The sequence below is a fragment of the Eublepharis macularius genome, chromosome 18 (assembly GCF_028583425.1).
Source record: "Eublepharis macularius isolate TG4126 chromosome 18, MPM_Emac_v1.0, whole genome shotgun sequence".
Classification (NCBI taxonomy): domain Eukaryota; kingdom Metazoa; phylum Chordata; class Lepidosauria; order Squamata; family Eublepharidae; genus Eublepharis; species Eublepharis macularius.
The window spans coordinates 19,110,773-19,130,405 of record NC_072807.1 but is presented as its reverse complement, the minus strand read 5'-3'; positions in this window follow the sequence as shown (position 1 = coordinate 19,130,405).

Below are 19,633 nucleotides of genomic sequence, written 5' to 3'. Positions count from 1 at the left end.
TAGCGCCACCAGTTAACGTTGGCCCAGTGTACAAGGGGTTGGCCGGCAGAACTGCCTATCAGGGTTTGCAGGGATGAGATTGGAGTGCCCATGGCTACAGAACACCTCCCTCCCCCTCACCCCTGGGTGTCTTCTCCCATGTAACCAATTGTAACCAATTTGCAGCTCCATGGTTAGAAGGAAGACCTGCCGATCAAGGTAATCTGGGCTTCGATTTGGGTTTCCAGGGCAACAGAAGGAGTGCAGACAGAGTTCAAGCATTCCCCCAGCTCCGTTTCCAAGGGAATTGATTGATGGTGCCTGACTGTCTGGCTTCACGAACTGGGGGCGAACGCAATGAACTGGGCTTCCAACAAATGCTGGTTCATTGGCCATGGACCCTCACAAACCGCCGGATCACAAACAGATGATCAGGCGGTTCGTGGGGGTTTTTTGGTTCGTAATGCGGTTCATGTCCATGTCTAGTTAGAGTCCCCCAGATTAGAGTCCTGTCACATCTTAACCACTACACCAAACTGGCTCAAATTGGCTTCTATTGTTCTCCTCCATTTTATCCTCACAGCAGCCCTGTGAGGTAGGTTAGGCTCAGCATGTTATGGGCCCAAGATCACACCAATGAGCTTCCATGGCAGAGTGAAGATTAAAACCTGGATCTCTTAGATCCTAGTCTGATGCTCTAACCGCTATGCCATGCTGACTTGCATGGTTACTCTCAAGTCCAAATGTACTTGCTATAGTGATCAACTTAAAAAAACACACCAAGATGTGCACAAATCAATAAAACTGCGAAAGCCCCTTTTTACCACACAGAACACAGATTCTAAATGGGGAGCATGTCCTAGCTTACACCAGCCACTAATGCAATATGCAAAACTGTTTCTGTACCATTTCAGACTGCAGGTGGAACATAGCCTTTGTGTTAAAAACAACGATCCCTACAACTGGTCAACCAGCATATCTCACGATGGCTTCTAAAACTTTCACTCAGGCATAACCTTGCATGTATCCCCCAGAGGTAGATGTTGTGGCTGGAAAGATTGTTACAAAAATGGTTTAAGAAAAATGCAGAGGGTATGAACTTCATACTGAGGAATACTGCATACTGAGGAATGAAACGACCATACCTTGGAGCGTTTCCCCCTTATCAAATGGGATTCCCAGCCTAGCAACTCGAAACATGCATCTCCTTAGAGAATCCCTCAAAGATACAGCATATGGCATCAAGAGCTCACATTTCTAATCGTCTTCAGAATGGTTTTATTTGGTGGGAAATGAAAAACAGCAGCTCATACTAGAAAGGAGAGGGCGAGAACGCCAAAGAATTGTTGGCAGGAGAGTCTAGAAAGTGTGGCAGAAGTCAAACAATCTTGTACGAGATGAAAGCCACTGCAGACAGAAGAAATGTCATTTCCTCAGGGAGGGAAGCTGCACTACAAATTCAGCTTTCAACATTCTCGTGTTTCATCTGAACAAATTCCATTACATTAGGAAGAGTGGAAAAAATAGCACTTTTCTTGTTTCCTTGGGCTGTGCAAATGTAAGCAATGTAAATTTCTTGAAAGTCAGTGTGATATTTTTCTTTATGAGACTAGAGGACTCTTTAAGTTTTGGACTCTCGTGTAACTAATAAGTGAAAAATATGGGAATGCTTAAGAAAGCCAAATGTTTTGAAGTCCACGCTCCTGTTTCTCAACATCCTTTGCGCTACCTGAGCAGGATTATTAAGATCTGTTGAAAGATGAATCTTCTGAACAATTGGTTTTATTTTTGGAAACACCAGATAGCGGCTGTTTTCAGGAAAAAGGACAGGGCATACCTCCTCCCCCAAAGGCATGTGTTTATAAGAACTTCTAACCAAGGAAATCTTTATTAGTAAATTGGACCAATGCTTTCACTTTTTAAAAAGGAAATATTATTGGTTATGTTGAAAGTGTTTCCCATTGGTGTAATGGTTAAGAGCGGCAGGACTCTAATCTGGAGAACCAGGTTTGATTCCCTACTCCTCCGCTTGAAGCCAGCTGGGTGACCTTGGGTCAGTCACAGCTTCTCGGAGCTCTCTCATCCCCACCCACCTCACAGGGTGATTGTTGTGGGGATAATAACATACTTTGTAAACTCCTCTGAGTGTGTGCTATGTTGTCCTGAAGGGTGATATATAAATCAAATGTTGTTGTTGTTATGTCCCTCCAAAAATCTGCATATTCATTCACATTGACTTTTTTTGCTTTCACTCTTAATTGACTTTATTTGTCCTCAATGTTGTCATCATACAACTAAATCTGATGGGCAACATAGCAGAGCGGCTTCATTGAATTCAGTATGTGATCCCTGATTGCTTAGGATCTCTCAGAGGGATAATAAAGGAAAAAGAAAGATCAAGTCCTAAGGAGGGGAGGTTATTATCAAAGAAGCAGTCGAGTGTAGAAACAATGTCACCAAAAGAATTAAAATGAAAAAAAAGTGAATATCTGCACATTTTTTGAATGTATTTCTATCCTCTAAAATAAGGAGTTTGGGGTGACAAATAAAACTTGGAGAATATTTGGCACAGCCTTAGTAATGAACAGTCAATCTGGATTTTCACCAATTAAAAAAAAAATTAACCAGCGAACATAATCGTTGACAATTATCACTTGAAAATGAAAAGACTGTTTTATTTGGGAAGAGTAATTGTGACGTGAATCATTTGTTGCTTAGAAAGATTCCCTTAAAAAGAATCGAGAGATTTTCGAGTTAAGAGATGCTAAGGGATTCTTTTGCAACAGTGAACAGTTTCCCAAAGGATACTTCATAGTACATATGAACAGGAGAAGAAATACATTTGTTCTCCAAGACTTTCAAAGCTCTCCTTGGAATATCTGCATGCCAATTCATCTCCAGATGTTTTTGGAGCACTTTCACAAATATTTACAAGATCTTTGACAACTCCAGTTGGAATCCGATGCTATTTGATTTCCGTTTTTGATATTTGCCCACTAGTGTTTGACAGAATTCAATAGCTGAGATAGTGATGTAGTGCTAAATCTTTCCAAGGTCTTGGACTGAGTCTTATCTCTGCTAGGAACTTATTAGGCGATTTTACCCATTCCATGCTCATATTCCTCTAAACCAGGGGTGGGGAACCTTTTTTCTGCCAAGGGCCAATTGGAATATTTATAACATCATTTGTGGGCCATATCCTTAAAGTGGTAGACAGCCTTTTCCTTGATCTTATGTTCTGTCCCGTGCCGGGAGTGCCCTTTCTCACGTGTGTGACGACGTCACTCCCGGAAATGATGTCATCACTCAGTGCGCCCCCCCACCAAGTGGGTAAGTGGGATCAGGGGATCTGCCCGCTGCGTTCGCCTGCAGTGCTGCCGCTTGTTTCTCTTCGCGGCGTCTCCCCACCGGCGCTGGAGCTGCTGGGCCCATTGGAAGCGGGCCAGACCGAAAGATTTCGCGGGCCGTATTCGGCCTGCGGGCCAGACGTTCCCCACCCCTGCTCTAAATGTACTATGGAATGATATTGATCCACCACACAAGGTTATTGAAATGGTTACAGCAACATCGTTTCTCTGAAGCCCTTCAGACACTTGAAAGAGCTATATCATGAAATGACTCCAGGACAACTCCATGCATGCCCAATTTTAAATGACTAGCTCCGATCACTGCAAAGCACACACAACTGCATAGCTGCAATATATCTCTCCCTGACTCAGCTGTCCGGAGCACACTTGGCATCGTAATCATGCAAATTAAATACAAATTTTAAAAATTGCCCCCATTAAAATGATCTATTAACGTTGTAAGGCTCCTGCACTTATGGGGAACGATTCTAATTGCATGCTCTTGCCATTGGCACATCTTAAAAGACCTGGCAGATCTTGAAGATATTTACACCTCTGGGATTAATTTTATTGTAAGGAATTAACTTTTGGCAAAGCTTTGTTGCTACCACTAGAGAGAAAAAAAGCTGCTAACAGCTGCTTTTTTATTATATTGCTGGGGAAAAAAATGGAACTGAACAAATTGCCAAACCAAAAAAAAAAAAAATTAAGGAGCCCATCCACATGCACAAATGTTTTGTTTTTCAAAACAAAACTTGAAAAAAGACTCTTGTGGTATCTTAAAAGACTAGGTTTCAATAAAAACCTGCAGCCAAAGGATGTGTTGTTTAATCCAAATTTGTCTGTAGAATCCAGCACAGCCCGGTCTCTCGTCGCAGCTGACAACTTCATTCTCTGAGTAACTGGAATGTTTGTGGACATTCCTTGCTATCACACCCACAGAATCAATAGCTGTGTATTAATATACCTTGAACCGCAGAGGAACCAACTGATCACTGAACAGCCAGAATCTTAATAAAGAGTCCATGCCATTGCACCAGCTCCATCAGCCAGTGTGCAATAACTAAACTTGGGAGTCATCGTTTGTCCTCAGATTGACGAGACTCAAAACAAGGAAGCAATGATTTTGAAAGGCTAAGAGCATAAGAACCTCTAGTCCAGTAATCTGTCGCACACAGTGGCCAACTAGTTTCCCTTAAGGGCCAACAAACAGGGCAAAGAGGCCAAGGCCTTTCTCTGATGTTACCTCCTAGCGCTGGGTTTCAGAGTTTGACTACCTCTGAATATGGAAGTTCTATTTATTAGCCATGGCTAGTAGCCATTGATGGACTGATCCTCCATGAAGCTGCCTATCTGTTTTTTAAAGACATGCACGGTTATGGCCATGACTACCTCCCCTGGCAGGGGATCCCACAATTTAATTACTCATTGAGTAAAGTATTTCCTTTTGTCTGTCTTGAACCTGGTTCTCAACAATTTCTCTGGCTGCCCCTGAATTCTAGTATTATGGGAGAGGGACTGAAAGCTCCTTCTATCTACTTTCTCCACCCCATGCATAATTTTATAAACCTCTGTCATACTCCCACTTAGTCTTCTTTTTTTTTTCCTAAATGAAAAAGTCCCAGATTCTCCCTCATAGGAAATGGACTGGTCCCAGCCCAACCTACCTCACAGGGTTGTTGTGAGGGTGAAATGGCAGAGAAGAGAATGATGTAAGCCACTTTGGGTCCCTGTTCTGGAGAAAGGTGGGGAATAAATGGGACGGACGGATGGACGGATGGATGGACAGACAGATAGACGGATAGATAGATAGATAGATGGATGGATGGAAGGATGGAAGGATACATAGAACAGAGCAGAACAGTTCAGGCTAGAAACAGACTCTAAAAACATGTCTGTATGTTCTTATTGCATTGTTGAATATTTTACATATACATTTTAAATGCATTTTAATTCTTTAAATGTTTTATTGCCTTGAAAGCTACCCTACCACCAATTTTGTTAGTCTTATAGGTGCTACTGGACTCTTGCTCTTTTCTACTGCTACGGACACACAAGCTACCCATCTTGATCTATGCCTTGATGTTTGCAAGGCAGCACAGAAATGTTATAAATGAATAAACTAACAAATGAATTATGTTTAAAGATCAACCCCTTAATTACGGGCAAAAAGTCACATTTTGGCCTGATAGCTCAAAGGGAGTAGGGAAGGAGTCCAGCGAGCCTTAAGGGGGAAGGGTATTCAGTAAGTACACATACTAGGGAGTATGTCCTATTGAATTCAACTTGACTTAGTTTTTGAGTATACTTGCTTAGGATTGCACAGATAGCTTCCCAAAGCCAGTTTCTCCGAAATGATAACTTTTAAAAAAAGTATACTCAGACTATCCTAAGAACTGCCTTGCTGTTCCCCACCCCAGCCTGCCAGTCCTGATTTGCAGCATAGTTTGTGGCTCCTAAACCAGCACCATGTATTTTTTCCCCCCTCTGCCCCCTGTACAGAAAGTGGAGCAAAGTTTAGCAGAAATGCATGTTTGTCATTGAAGGGAGCTGGGAAGAAGGAAGAGGCGACTGATAAGATCGCAGCCTGCAGCGCTTTGTTTATGAGAACATCCTTCTTGTGATATATGTCTGCACTGGGTGAAAGGATTGTGTCACCCCCAACATATTTTAAATGCTGTGACTGTCAGGCACAAAGACAATGATGAACAAGTTTATACGAAATGTGATGCCCAGAGACAGAGAGGTGTAGGACGTTGGGACATGCCAGGCTGGAGGTTTGTACTGTTTCCATCAGCAAATGTTACAAAATGACATTGAGCAGAATGTTCATTTGCATAACAAATGCCTCCGTTCTGTTTCCTCTTCTGGAGGAGCAACTAGTTGTCAGAGAGGCTCAACTGTGATCGAACCCTCACTGGCAAAAGTATGTTTGCCTTGAGCACTAGGCTGCATCCACATGGTGATTATTCTTGCATTCACTGATGTTGCTTCAAGATGGCAGTGGAGTATCTACACAATTGGTTGAGAGGTGAATTTCCTTCCTTTACAGGAAATCGAGACAAAAGCTTTCTCTGCCTTTCTCCTTATATCTCTGCAATGAAAAGGGCTAGACATTTTTAAAGCTGAGAATTCAGAGGAACTAGTAGATTGCAATGATAGATTGTTATAATGTGATTGTCCTATAACACAATAAAGCCCTCAAAAAAGCCTCTAGAGATGCATTGAGAAAATGGCGGCCATGAGGTACAGAAGGAAGAAAAATGTGCCACTAATGGTTGGACTGTTTAAAATGTGCATCTTCCAGTCCAGACAGCATGCTAACCTGCTTGGACTGCTTTCTTTCAAAACAAATTGTAGCAAAGCTGGTTTGGGTAAGCTCTGAGGAAAGCAAGGGAAAAGCTGGAAAGGGGACAATTAGAGGACAACAACGTGTGAAAGTTTTAAAAAAAACCCACTCCAGTTTGGAAGCACAGCCTGAGCAAAATGAGCATAGGGAAGCAGCTGTAGCGCAGCCAATTGTGGCGATAAGACTGAGCTACAGAAAGTTTAAATCTGACCTCTGCCATAAACTTTAGTCAACCTATTTTTTCTCTTCCAGCCCCTCCCCCACCTCCCTAGGACAACATCTCAGACTTCCATAAATATGAGTGAGGTACTATATGTGGAAGATCTTGAACTCTCAGAATGCTTTAGAAATGTTTTTTTTAAAAAATGTTCAAATAGTAATATTCTCACAGAAGACAAAAGCATTTCCTCGGCTCCTTTCTTCAAATGTGAGCCTTGGCTAAGTCACGGGGTGACAGCCAATGTGCTGTAGTGGTTAGAAGGTCACATTAAGGGCAATGACCCATGGTGAAGAGACCCACATACAAATCCCCCACTTATCTCCAGCTGATTGGGGGATTTTGTACCCTAAATCTACCAGGTTGTTGAGAGTATAAAATGGAGGAGAGGAAGAACATGAACAGGGATAAAAACCAGAGAGGTGAATGATTTTGATATTGCTACGCCTGAAACTTTTGATATTGTTATGCAGGGGTCATTTCGTAGAAAAAGAGCTGGAGGAACTCTTAGCATAACTCATTAGCAAAACTCATTAGCATATGACACGCACCTTGACATCACCAGAAGTGTGTCATTAGCATAACTGATTTGCCTATGCCACACCCCTTGACATCACCTATCCTGGCTGTTTTGGACCCAATCCTGGCCATTCAGGGCTGAAATTGGGCCCAAAATGGCAAAAAGGGGATAACAATGGCCAAAAAGGGGCCCCAAATGGTCAGGATTGGGCTGCTGCTGAGTGGGAGAGTGATTCACCACCCATCAGAGGCCCGATCTGGGCCATTTTGGCCCCAATCCAGACCAAAACGGGCCCAAAATGGCTGAGAGTCAGGTGGGCGAGGCCACCAGTCATGTGACCTCTTTGGGGAACTGCTGGAACTGTGTTCCTGTGCGTTCCCCCTCCAAATGAGCCCTGTTGTTATACCTGAAACAGCTAACCCTCTGCGCCCTTCCTAAATAGACACAAAGGGCTGGGATGGAGTGGTCTTTAGAACTTTAACTGCAATTATAGGAGAGAGAACAACCCCCCCCCCAAATAGTTCTCTCTGGCTCCTCCTTTGAGCAGCAGAGGTTTTATAGCAATTATGACATCACAATACAATTGTACCTAATTACAATATGATTGGTTTGCAGTTTATGTTGCAGTTAGAAATTTCAGTATGCATGTCATCTTTTTAGTGCAAAGTCATCTCATATCACATTTGTACATATGTGACACAAGAGAATAAGCCATTGTCTTGAGTATGTTACCTTTTCAGAATTCCTTTCTGACTGAATGTATCTGGCAAACAAACAATGCTATTATACCGTTATCTTCTGAGACAAAGCTCTGAATTCTTGCGTTCAATATGCATTGTAACTAAACACAGTTTCTCAAAGTTACGAAGCAATTGTGAACTGCTTATTGCAAACACATAAGAAATCACTGCTTGTATTAGGTTCACCAGTATACTATTAATTAAAAGCATACTGGCCTTTGGACAGAACACGGTGGGCGAAGTAGAAGACAGAAATTTGTTCTGAAGTTTACTGACTTCTCATACTTCAGTACTAGTCGTCTGGAAGAATGTGGTAGAACTTGTTCTAACCAATAATGTAATGGATGTTTGGCAACTGTAAACCATCTCCCTCCACTGAGGGAAATGCAAATATCATATACAGCGTCACTCACTTTTAGCCCTATCAAAATGTAGGGTGGAAGAAACTCTCCACCCCTCCGACCCCACTAAGGCTGAACAAGACTCCCTTTTTCATTTCTTTTCTTATTTGTTCATACTTTTATCAATGGTTTCGGTTTCCTGCTTACGGCGGTTAATTTTGTGAATGCCTTTATGTCAAGTGCACGTGTTACACATTTTTATACACAATGCTCAGGGGTATTTATAATGCACTATATGACATTTTTTATGGCACATATATGTATAATGGTGGTTTCTTGACACACAAAATACCACTGCATAGTTTTAACCTGGAAAATCCAGTGTAAGGCAATAGAAAAGGGCATAAATTTTTTGGGGGGGAAAGGTTCAGTTTACTGAAGAGAGATGCAAAATCAAAAAGAGTCCAGTAGCACCTTTCAGACTAACCAATTTTATTGTAGCATAAGCTTTCGAGAATCAAGTTCTCTTCGTCAGATGCATGATCCGAACTGGTCAAATACAGAAGAGGAGGGGAGAGAGGGGAGAATGATTCACCACCCATCAGAGGCCCGATCTGGGCCATTTTGGCCCCAATCCAGACCGAAACGGGCCCAAAATGGCTGAGAGTCAGGTGGGCGAGGCCACCAGTCATGTGACCTCTTTGGGGAACTGCTGGAACTGTGTTCCTGTGCGTTCCCCCTCCAAATGAGCCCTGTTGTTATACCTGAAACAGCTAACCCTCTGCGCCCTTCCTAAATAGACACAAAGGGCTGGAATGGAGTGGTCTTTAGAACTTTAACTGCAATTATAGGAGAGAGAACAAACCCCCCCCAAAATAGTTCTCTCTGGCTCCTCCTTTGAGCAGCAGAGGTTTTATAGCAATTATGACATCACAATACAATTGTACCTAATTACAATATGATTGGTTTGCAGTTTATGGTGCAGTTAGAAATTACAACTGACCTCCAGATCTGTTCCACTAGAGAAAATGGCTGCTTTGTAGGGTGGACTCTAGGGCATTAAGTCCTGCTAAGGTCCCTCCCCTTCCTAAAACCCACCCTCTCCATGCTCCACCCCTCAAATCTCCAGGAAGTTCTCAACATGAAGCTGACAGCCCTAGGATTCTGTTGGCCAAGTATCATTCTCTGTAGAGAACACTTCCCATCATGTCTGGCTTAAATTAAAGACACTGGCAAAGCTGTATTGCCTCTTTAAGAGAGTTTTACTTTAGAACATTAGTAAACTTACCAGACAAAGCAGCCATTACTTATGCATTCCCCCCTCCGTACACACGAAGGTGAAAATAATAAAATAAACATCATATACTTCATTATGATATCAGTTTACACTTCCAGGGTACACAGAAAGAGGCCATTTCATCAAGCTAATTGCCAGAAAGTAAAAGAGAGAGAACTTTGGGCTATTAGTCTATTATGGGGCTTTTTTCTTAATCACAAATAGGGGGCCGTGTATCCCCTGGGGAGGACGTGTATTCTAATTTACAATTGAACTACAGATCCGAGCAATCAATCTTGGGCAGCACTTTTACAGTGTAATTGCTGCTACATCACAAATAAAAGAGCGAGAGAGAGAAGGGAAGTGAGTTTCAGCTTGAGGTGTGGATATTTACCAGGCATCGGTTTAAGATGGGGGGGGGGGTACACACACACACACCCCACAGCCATGAATATGCAATGAGGGCTCATTAGTGCCCCTGTGTTGCTATGACAAATGGCATTATCCCTAGACCAGAGCAGCCTAAACATGAATTTTATAACGACCCATTTATCATGACTTGTCATGGTCTTTTTTACTGTATCATCTTCCAGCTTCGGCACCTTTCTCTACTTTGATCCTGGAAGCTTCTCTCTCCCCCCCCCCATTTATCTCTTTTAGCCTTGATTTGATTATGGATTCCCTGATGTGAGACTTCTCCCTCACCAGTGCCCCCATCAGGCTGTCCACCATCTTGCTGGATGCCAAAGGCAGGTGTCCTCAGGCCTCAGATGGGAAGGAATGGAAGCTATACCACCTTGTTCCTTCTCCTAACCCAGAAGAGACAGCACACTCCACCTACCTCCTCCCTTGCTTTCTCCTCCTCCTTCAGAGGAACTGGCTTCTAAAAGGCAACTGATGGAGAAGGTAGCGTGGGGCTCTGTGGAGGCACCTGCAGTGAGGCACCAAGGGAGCAGATGGTGTGGGCCCTGGGGAAGAAGTCTGCTGTTTTAGTGCTGGTGGGGGGGTGAAAAAGAGGACAACGTTGCCAGACATCCAGTATTTTTCAAGAGCAAGCATTTACACAGGAATGCTTGAAAGTGGCAAGCAATGTGCACAAGGAGTGTTTGTGGCAGAAATAGAACAAGTGACTTCAGGACAGGAGGAGTTAGGGTTGTCAGGTGTCCAGCAGGATTGGGGGTAGGGATATGGGAGGGGCACAGAGTCAGTGACATCACTACATCACTTCTGCAGAAAACCCAGATGTGACGAGGGTAGCTCTAGGAATTGCTGGAAACTCTATGGTAAAGATGACTTTGATTAAGACATTCATGGATGCATACTGCATAGGGTGGCCAGCACTGCTTCAGCTAATGATGGGAGATTTTAAGGGCAGTGCCCAAGAAGGGTGAAATTTGGGGAGGATATTGTCTTTGCCATAGAGTTTATGGGAAACTCTTACAGCTTCACCCGGAAGTGATGTCATAAGATAGTTCTACCTTATGACATCACTTCCGGGTGATGCTGTAGGAGTTTCCCATAAACTCTGTGGCAAAGACAAGGGAAATTTCTGAATCATCATCACAGACGTCATTTTTCTGGCCATTTTGCCTCTTGCTCCTCAATTACAGGAGGGAATATTTTCTAGCGAACCTGCCCACGAACCCACGAACCTGCCCAATTCATATTGTACCAAATCTAACAAAGCCTATCAGTCATATAACTGGTGGACTCAGTTTGATTGGATCCAGTCCTATATTTCCAGATGCAACTTCCATACAGTGTAGTTATTTATATTTTTGAAAGGTAATTGGTGTTGAGTAGAGGCAGGCATGAACTGAAATACGAACTAAAATTCATCTCAAACTGGGCTGGTTCATGGGTCATGAACCAGGCCAGATCATGGTTCATGAACTGGTGGTTTGTCAGGGCCCATTTCTGACAAACTGCCATGACCTTTAGGTTGGTTCATTTGGTTTGTTCGGTTTGTCACTGCAGACAGCCTGGCACTGATCAATCAGTTTCCTAGGCAATGGTGGGAATGGGCCTTCTGCTGCCCTAGAAGTGATGTTTTCACAAACCAAATGAACTGGTTGACAAACCGGGGCAAGTTTGTGAAAGTTCGTGTTTCATGAAATGCGATGAACCACAAACTGCACGGTTCAGTATTTTCCCAGTTCGTGCCCACCTCTAGTGTTGAGCTTTCTAATCAATTTTCCTAAATAAGTAGCAGTTGGAAAATAATTCAAGCCAATTTTCATTTTATTTTTTACTTATTTACTTCACTTATACATGTATTTCTCCCCAGCAGGGACCCAAAGCAGCTTACATCATTCTCCTGCCCACCATTTATCCTCACAACAACCCTGCGAGGTAGGTTAGGTAGAGAGTTTGTGACTGGCCCAATATCATCCAGCATGCTTCCACTGCAAATTGGGGATTCGAATCTGGATCTCCCAGATCCTAGTCTGACTACCACTACACCACCATTAAATTTATTTTTTTTAAAGATTGGAGTATTTTTCAAACTAGTGACAACTTTAATGCCTGATATTTTGTGAAGGTACAGTTAGTTTAAACATTCTTACGTTTTTAAAAACAGCCATTGCATCTCATAATGGCATCTAAAGGTTTATGCACATTCCTCCTTCTCCACAGTCTCTTATTCTTTGCAAAATCGTCTCCTGAGAAGGAATTACAATCTCTGTTTATCATCATAACTAGCAGGATCTCTGTACAGTTCAGGGGAAAATATACAGCGTTTGTGTGAAAAGGCAAATTTAACTTGTTTGCAATCCTCCTGTCATTTTCTCCTCAGATGCTGTTCTGCTTACAGCTTTATGGTGTTAACTAAAATCTATGCATGTAAGTAAAAGGGAGAGGGGAAAACAATGAAAGAATCTGTGGATAATTCAAACTTCAGTACTGAAGGGGATTCAAACCTGGGTCTTCCAGATCTTAATCTGACACACTAACCACTACACAACACTGTCTCTTGGGATAAAATGTCTTGAGAGGCAGCATGGTATAGTGGTTAGAGTGCTGGACTAGGGTCTGGGAGATCCATATTCAAACCCACACTCTGTCATGAAACGTCACTGGGTGATCTTGGGCCAATTGCTTTTTCCCAGCCAGACCTACCTCACAGGGTTCTTGTGAGGATAAATGAACAATGTCTTAAGCCACTTTTGTTCCACATTGGGAAGAAAAGAGGAGTACATGTATATAAATTGTGTGAGTGTGTATTGTAGTTATCGTGCTCATCAATTTTGCCGGTTAGCCATGTTCCTATTCACACTGTTGTATTCACTTTTTCATCCCACCTAGATATTTCCTTACAAAATTTCACAGCCCCCCCCCATCTTGTTTGCATCTAAATTTACCATCACCAAGCTCAATCGATATTTGTTATATGAAGTGCTGTTTGTGAGGCCAGCAAAATTAACTATTAAAAAATATTTTGCTCTCACAACATCCTCAAGGTTGAAATTCAAATAGCTTGGGTTTTGTCTTTAATCTTAAAAGGACTTGAGCTTCATTAATTAAAACAAGGAAGTATGGCCTGTCCTTTGCTTTTTAGCCTCTTGCCCATCACTGAACGACATCTTCAGTCATTAATGAGTTAATAAGAATCTCAGCATCATCTGGGGAAAGATAAGGAGAGAAGAAAGAAGGCCATTGTACAGATAATGACAGGTTCCTTGTGGCCTCCAAAGAGGCCTTGGTCAGCCATGTTAAGAATGCGTGTGTGTCCAATCACCTTCTGATCCTTATCTGCGAAGCCTGGAGCACAACTTGACACAAGCCGGTTTGGGAGCCTCAGTGAATAAAGAATTTTTCTTGGCGGCTCTGCGAGGGACCGAGGGAGGGTGGCGCTTATATATACTAAAACACGATGACATTAGTAATCACTACACCAATTACAAGACAAGTTATTGGACGAAGAAGGCACATGGCGTCTGGCGTGCTCTGAACATGCAGCCCCTTGTGGAAACTCAGTAAGGAGGAATTAACCCTTCAGGCCCTGCCAGTGTTGGATTTTGTGTCAGAACGACACGGTGGGTGACCAGCTGAGATGGAGCCATTGGTCAATGTTAGAGCTCTGCACACAAAAGTTCAATAGCCAATACCTCCAGTTAAAAGTACCAGGTAGGAAGTAATGGCCCTGACCTGGATAGCTCAGGTGAGCCTCATGTCAACAGATCTCAAAAGCTAAGCAGGGTTGGCTTTGGTTAGTAATTGGAAGGGAGACCCCCAATGAAGACCAGGATTGCAGAGGCAGGCAATGGCCAACCACCTCTGTTCGTCTCTTGCCATGAAAACCCCACCAGGGGTTGCCATAAATAAGCTATGTCTTGAGGGTGTTCTCTACTACCAGGAGGTGATGAGAAAGACCTCTTCTAGAGATCCTAGATAGCTGATACCGATCAGAGGAGACAATATTAGTCTTGATGGGGCAATGGTCTGACTCAGTATACAGCAGTTTCATGTGGGTAGATGTGATCTTACTTGGAGGTGGGCTCAGTGGTAGAGAACCTGGTTGGCATACAGAAAGTTCCTGGTTCATTCCGAAGCATCTCCTGTTAAAAGGAACAGGTAGTAGGAGATGCGAGAAAACTTGGCCTGAGACTCTGGAGAGCAGAGGGCAGTCAGAGTAGACAATACTTAGTAGAAGGCAGCTTCATGTGTATCTAATACACAGTCCTTAAACATGTAAAGAGGTAGGCAGACAAATTGTTTCTCTAGCTTGATCCAGTGGTCTCCTACTTTTTGGAATGGTGATCCATAAGTCCAAATATACTCAGTAGGGTGAGCTCTTTCAAAAAAGGAGAGCATGCACAAATCTATAAAACTGGAAAGGCCTGGGCTTACTTTCATAAGGTTTCACAACCCACTTTTGGGTCGAGACTAGAAGTAGGCACAAACCGAAGTACGACCCAAAGTTTATCACGAACCGGGCTGTTCGACAGAGGGCATTTCTGATGAACCGTGACGATTTTTAGGCCGGTTCGTTTGGTTCATTTTTTGGTTCATCACTGCAGACAGCCTGGTGCCGATCAATCAGTTTCCTAGGCTTTCTGCAGCCCTTCTGCTCCCTGGAAGTGACGTATTCATGAACCAAACAAACCGGTTCACGAAGCGGCCAATTTCATGCAGGTTTGTGGTTCGTGAAACGCTACGAACCATGAACTGTAACGAACTGCCATTTTCCCGTTTCATGCCCACCTCTAGTTAAGACCACAGGTTGGGAGACAATGGATCTGTTCTGACTGGGACCAGTAAACCAGGATCCTTCGCATCATTTGCTATTTAGGATTAGCAATCTGGTCTGCTGGGCATTGCACTTGGGACCTGCTATATGGAAGGCATACTCTCTCCCACTGACAGTCCCTCCCAGTAACTTAAGCTTGTTTGGCCACAGACCTTGGCTTTTCAATTCCAAGCAGGCGTCAATTCATGGACTGCATGTGACTTACTGAGTCAGAAGTCCTGCAGGTTCCCCTGCTTTTATTCCATGGAAAAACCTGACCAAACACAACAGAGCATCCAATGCAGTATTTGTCAAAAGCAGTGATGAAAGGCTGCTTGCAGGTCCCAGTTCAGTGCCTTGGAGCAAATGGAAAGGAAGAGTGACATGGTGGGAAATAGGGGCAGCACACTGGAGAAACAGTGATGCTAAGATTACATTCTAAAGCATTGGAGAGGAGCATAAGCCCCCTTGAAAATTCCTTTCAGTACTTGCTCTAGGCAAGCCCCATGGAAATGAATGAAAGTAAAGCCATACTATGAAGCTTATTGCATTGGTCTGGGTCATTTCAATGGGGCCTGAGTAGAACTTCCTGATGCGTTGTGTTCTTAGCTTGAGACATCATAAACCAGATATTACAGTGACTATAGTAAAACAACTCTTTGATCACATCATCAAACATGGAATTTGATATGTGGAATTGGACATACTAGGGTTGCCAGGTCTGGGCTGTGATATTCCTGGAGATTATGAGCATGGAACCTGGGGAGGGCTAGGTCAGGGGAAGCAAGGGACATCAACCGAGTATAATGCTATAGAGTCCACCCTTCAAATCAGCCATTTTTACAGAGAAACTGATCTCCGTAGTCTAGAGATGAGTTGCAATTCTGGGAGATTTCCAGGCCCCACCTGGAGTTTGGCAAGCATATTATTTCACCATCTTCCTTCCTTCCTTCCTTCCTTCCTTCCTTCCTTCCTTCCTTCCTTCCTTCCTTCCTTCCTTCCTTCCTTCCTTCCTTCCTTCCTTCCTTCCTAATAGCCAGCAACAGATTTGCTCTCCATTAATTTGTCTAATCCTTTTAAAATTCACTTTAGGTAGCTTTAGATCTCATATCAAGTTCAATTCATCTGGAAGGTGAAGCAAAATTTGGATTTTCTTTCTTTCTTTCTTTCTTTCTTTCTTTCTTTCTTTCTTTCTTTCTTTCTTTCTTTCTTTCTTTCTTTCTTTCTTTCTTTCTTTCTTTCTTTCTTTCTTTCTTTCTTTCTTTCTTTCTTTCTTTCTTTCTGTGGCTGCAAGGATATACTTCAAATTGTTGGCCTGGAGGCGGGGGAACCTGAGATTCCTGATCAACCCCCCAGTTTCTCAGACAGCACTCAAGCCTAATAGTTTTCCGACTAAGATGTTTCTTGAGAGACTTTATCTTTCACCTTCTGCAAAGAAAAAATCCTTTGAAAGTTTAAAAGTGAATTTCTTTAGTGTATTCCTAAGACAAACATGTGCTTCTCTTAAATGCAAATTCTGCACCAAGTGGCACTGTTCATTATATAACAAATAGGTATTTTTTTAAGCCCAAAGCTTAAGAACTCCTTCTTCTCCTCTAATTTAAAAATTAACTTATTGCCTAGAGGTAACACTTCTCCGTTGACAAAATAATGGTAAGAGATTGACCTTTTCATGAATGGATTACAGGCAAGAAATAATATACTTTGTCACAGAGCATTAACTGTGCCTGTTGAAAAGGTAAATAGTGTGTACAGAGCTTACAATGTCAATGGCTCCCTTAAAAATATTAATTATGTCAGTTAAAACACTTGATGTAGTTCAAACTCTGTCACACCCCAGAGAGTGGCACCTCTGAAACTCTCCCGCTCAGGGCTAAGTCTCAAGGGAAATACGGGGAGAAGGGGAAAGTAAGAAGCGGGGAGAGGAAGGTTCTTTTTCTCTGGGTGTACTCAAGTGTCTACTGGAGTATGGAGCAAAAAATGGGGAACCCCAAAGTGAGGGGTTCAGGGCCTAGTTTTGGAATGTGCCTTTTTGCTGCAAATGTTCTGAGTAGAGATTTTACGGCTTTCAAATGTGTTCTCATCAGAGTTTGATTTCCAAGTTGCTAGCTGGCATGCAGAGCGGAGGTTCCTTGAGGCCAGAGACCGGATTGTTTTTCAAAATAGGACAAGCAGTGGCGTAACTGGAGAGGGGGCTCTTGCAGACTTGGGTGATTTTTGAGCTTGCCCACCCACTCCTCTTTTAGCCCCTCCCCCATTACCCATCTCCTCTCATTTTGAAGCAGACCTATGAATGCATAGACTGTGGCTCGATGAAAGAGCATCCGCATAGCATGCAGAAAGTTGCTGTTAAAAGGGGTCAATGAGTAGGTGATGTGAAACATATCCCCCTAAGACTCTGGAGAGCCACTATGAGTCTGAGTAGACCACATTGACCTTGATGGACCAATGGTTGCATTCTATCTAAGGCAGCTACATGTGTGTTCATGTCTTTATATGATTTCATAAAGGTTTTCTGAACATGTACTAGGTGCCTTTCCCTCACCACTGAGAAAATGCTGCATGTCTCCAGAACACTTTCGAAATGAGCTTCTTTTCCAGAAATACGGCACAATTCCCATCCAGATTCGAGCCTTTGCATCTTTCCTTTAGAAAATTAAGTATTGCTCCCCCAAAAGCACAGGCAAGCCTGATCTCATCAGATCTCAGAAGCTAAGCAGGGTTGGCCTTGGTTAGTAATTGGATGGGAGACCTCCAGCAAAGACTAGGGTTGCAGAGGCAGGCAATGGCAAACCACCTCTGTTAGTCTCTTGCCATTAAAACCCCACCAGGGGTTGCCATAAGTCAGCTATGACTTCAGTGTACTCTCCACCATCTCCCTGCCAAAAAACTGTCTAGTATTTTCAGAGCATGGTCCGAAATGGTTTGGGAAACCTCTTGTGATAATACTACCATCCCATCTGGAACTCTTATCTCAGGAGACTGTTGCTACTTTCATGCATCATCGGATAATTCCCTCTCAATGAGTTATAGAAGTTGTTTGCAACTGGATTTTCCTGTGTGAAACAGAAAAATCCAGTTGCAAATCCAGCTATGCGAAACAGGAAAACCCAGTTGCAAATAATTGCCCTAGTTCATCAAGAGGATGCTATCTAATGTGTGTAAACACAGCCTGTATCAGACTGAAACAACTCATGTCCCCAGCAGGGAAAAATTAACTTATGCACTTTTATTTAATTTAAAATGTATACTCTTGTCTTCCAATCCTTCAGGAAGCAGACAAGGAAACTTAACATCAGTGTCAGAATAAGATGATTTAAGGACATCATAGATAAGCAACACCACAGACTAAGCAGTGATAAAGAAACACAGCACAGCCAAAGTTAGCTGATACTGAGAGCCGAACCACACAATACGAATTACACGTGAATGACACGAAAATGCACTTACACATGTTCCAACGTTGTTTTCAACTACACATGCCAGGAATGCAGGACCTCCATCGAACCCGTGTTCGTGGCGGCATGGGTTTTATCCACGTTCCTCCAAGTAGCGGGAAGGATATCCCATCATGCATCTGCACTCTGCGCATAGATGTGAGCATCATGTACTTGCAGTTCTGAGAGCATGGTGGAGTGAGCTGCAGGTAGGAAGTGGAAGATCCAGGAAAAAAGGACACTCTGTACTGTCGACTTGCTGGTTGCCACTGTGAACACGCGCCGTTGTGGCCACACTGGAGCATAACATTAAGAATCTGTGCCTGGACCAGAACACGTGCTCATCAAGAGAATGCTGGACACGGGCATTTGAGGTAAGACAGGACTCCTGACACTCGCTTGGTCTCGTGTAATTCGTATCGTGTGGTTCGGCTCTAGGTAGGACCATTAGTCAGTATATTGTCTACTCTGACATGCAGTGGCTCTGTAGGGTCTTACACTGAGATCATATCACCTATTGCCTGAGCCTTTTTACTGGAGATACCAAGCACTGAATCTAGGACTTCCTGCATTCCAAGCAGATGCTCTACCACCAAACCACAATCCCGCCCAGAAGTTTTAGACTAGGATCTGGATTTAAATCCTCATTCGTCCAGGAAGTTCTATGGAGGTAGAAGTTGATATGGAAGGACTTGAGATTTTGCAGAGCCACTAGATATCAGGGTAGACATCACTGACCCTGGCTCAGGGTCTGACTCAGGTGAAGGCACTGAGAGTTTCGCATGCAGAGGGTCCTAGGTTCAGTCCCCAGCATCTCCAATTAAAAGGATCAGGCAGGCAAGGGTGTGAAGGATCTCAGCCTGAGATCCTGGAGACCCATTGCTGGTCGTCGGAGTAGACAAAACTTTGATAGATTAAAGATCTAATGTATAAAGTCCATTCTACAAACTTTGGTGTATCCTGAACTCCATATATATATAAACATCTGCTGGTGGTCCCTGGCACCAAGGATGTTTGCTTGGCCTAATCCAGGGCCAGAGGCTTTTTGGTTCCAGCTGCAGTTTAGGGTTGCCAGCCTCCAGGTAGTGGCTGGAGATCTCCCGGAATTACAACTCGTCTCTAGGCCACAGAGTTCAGTTCACCTGGAGAAAATGGCTACTTTTGGGGGTGGACTCTCCTTTCCCTCTCCAAACCCCA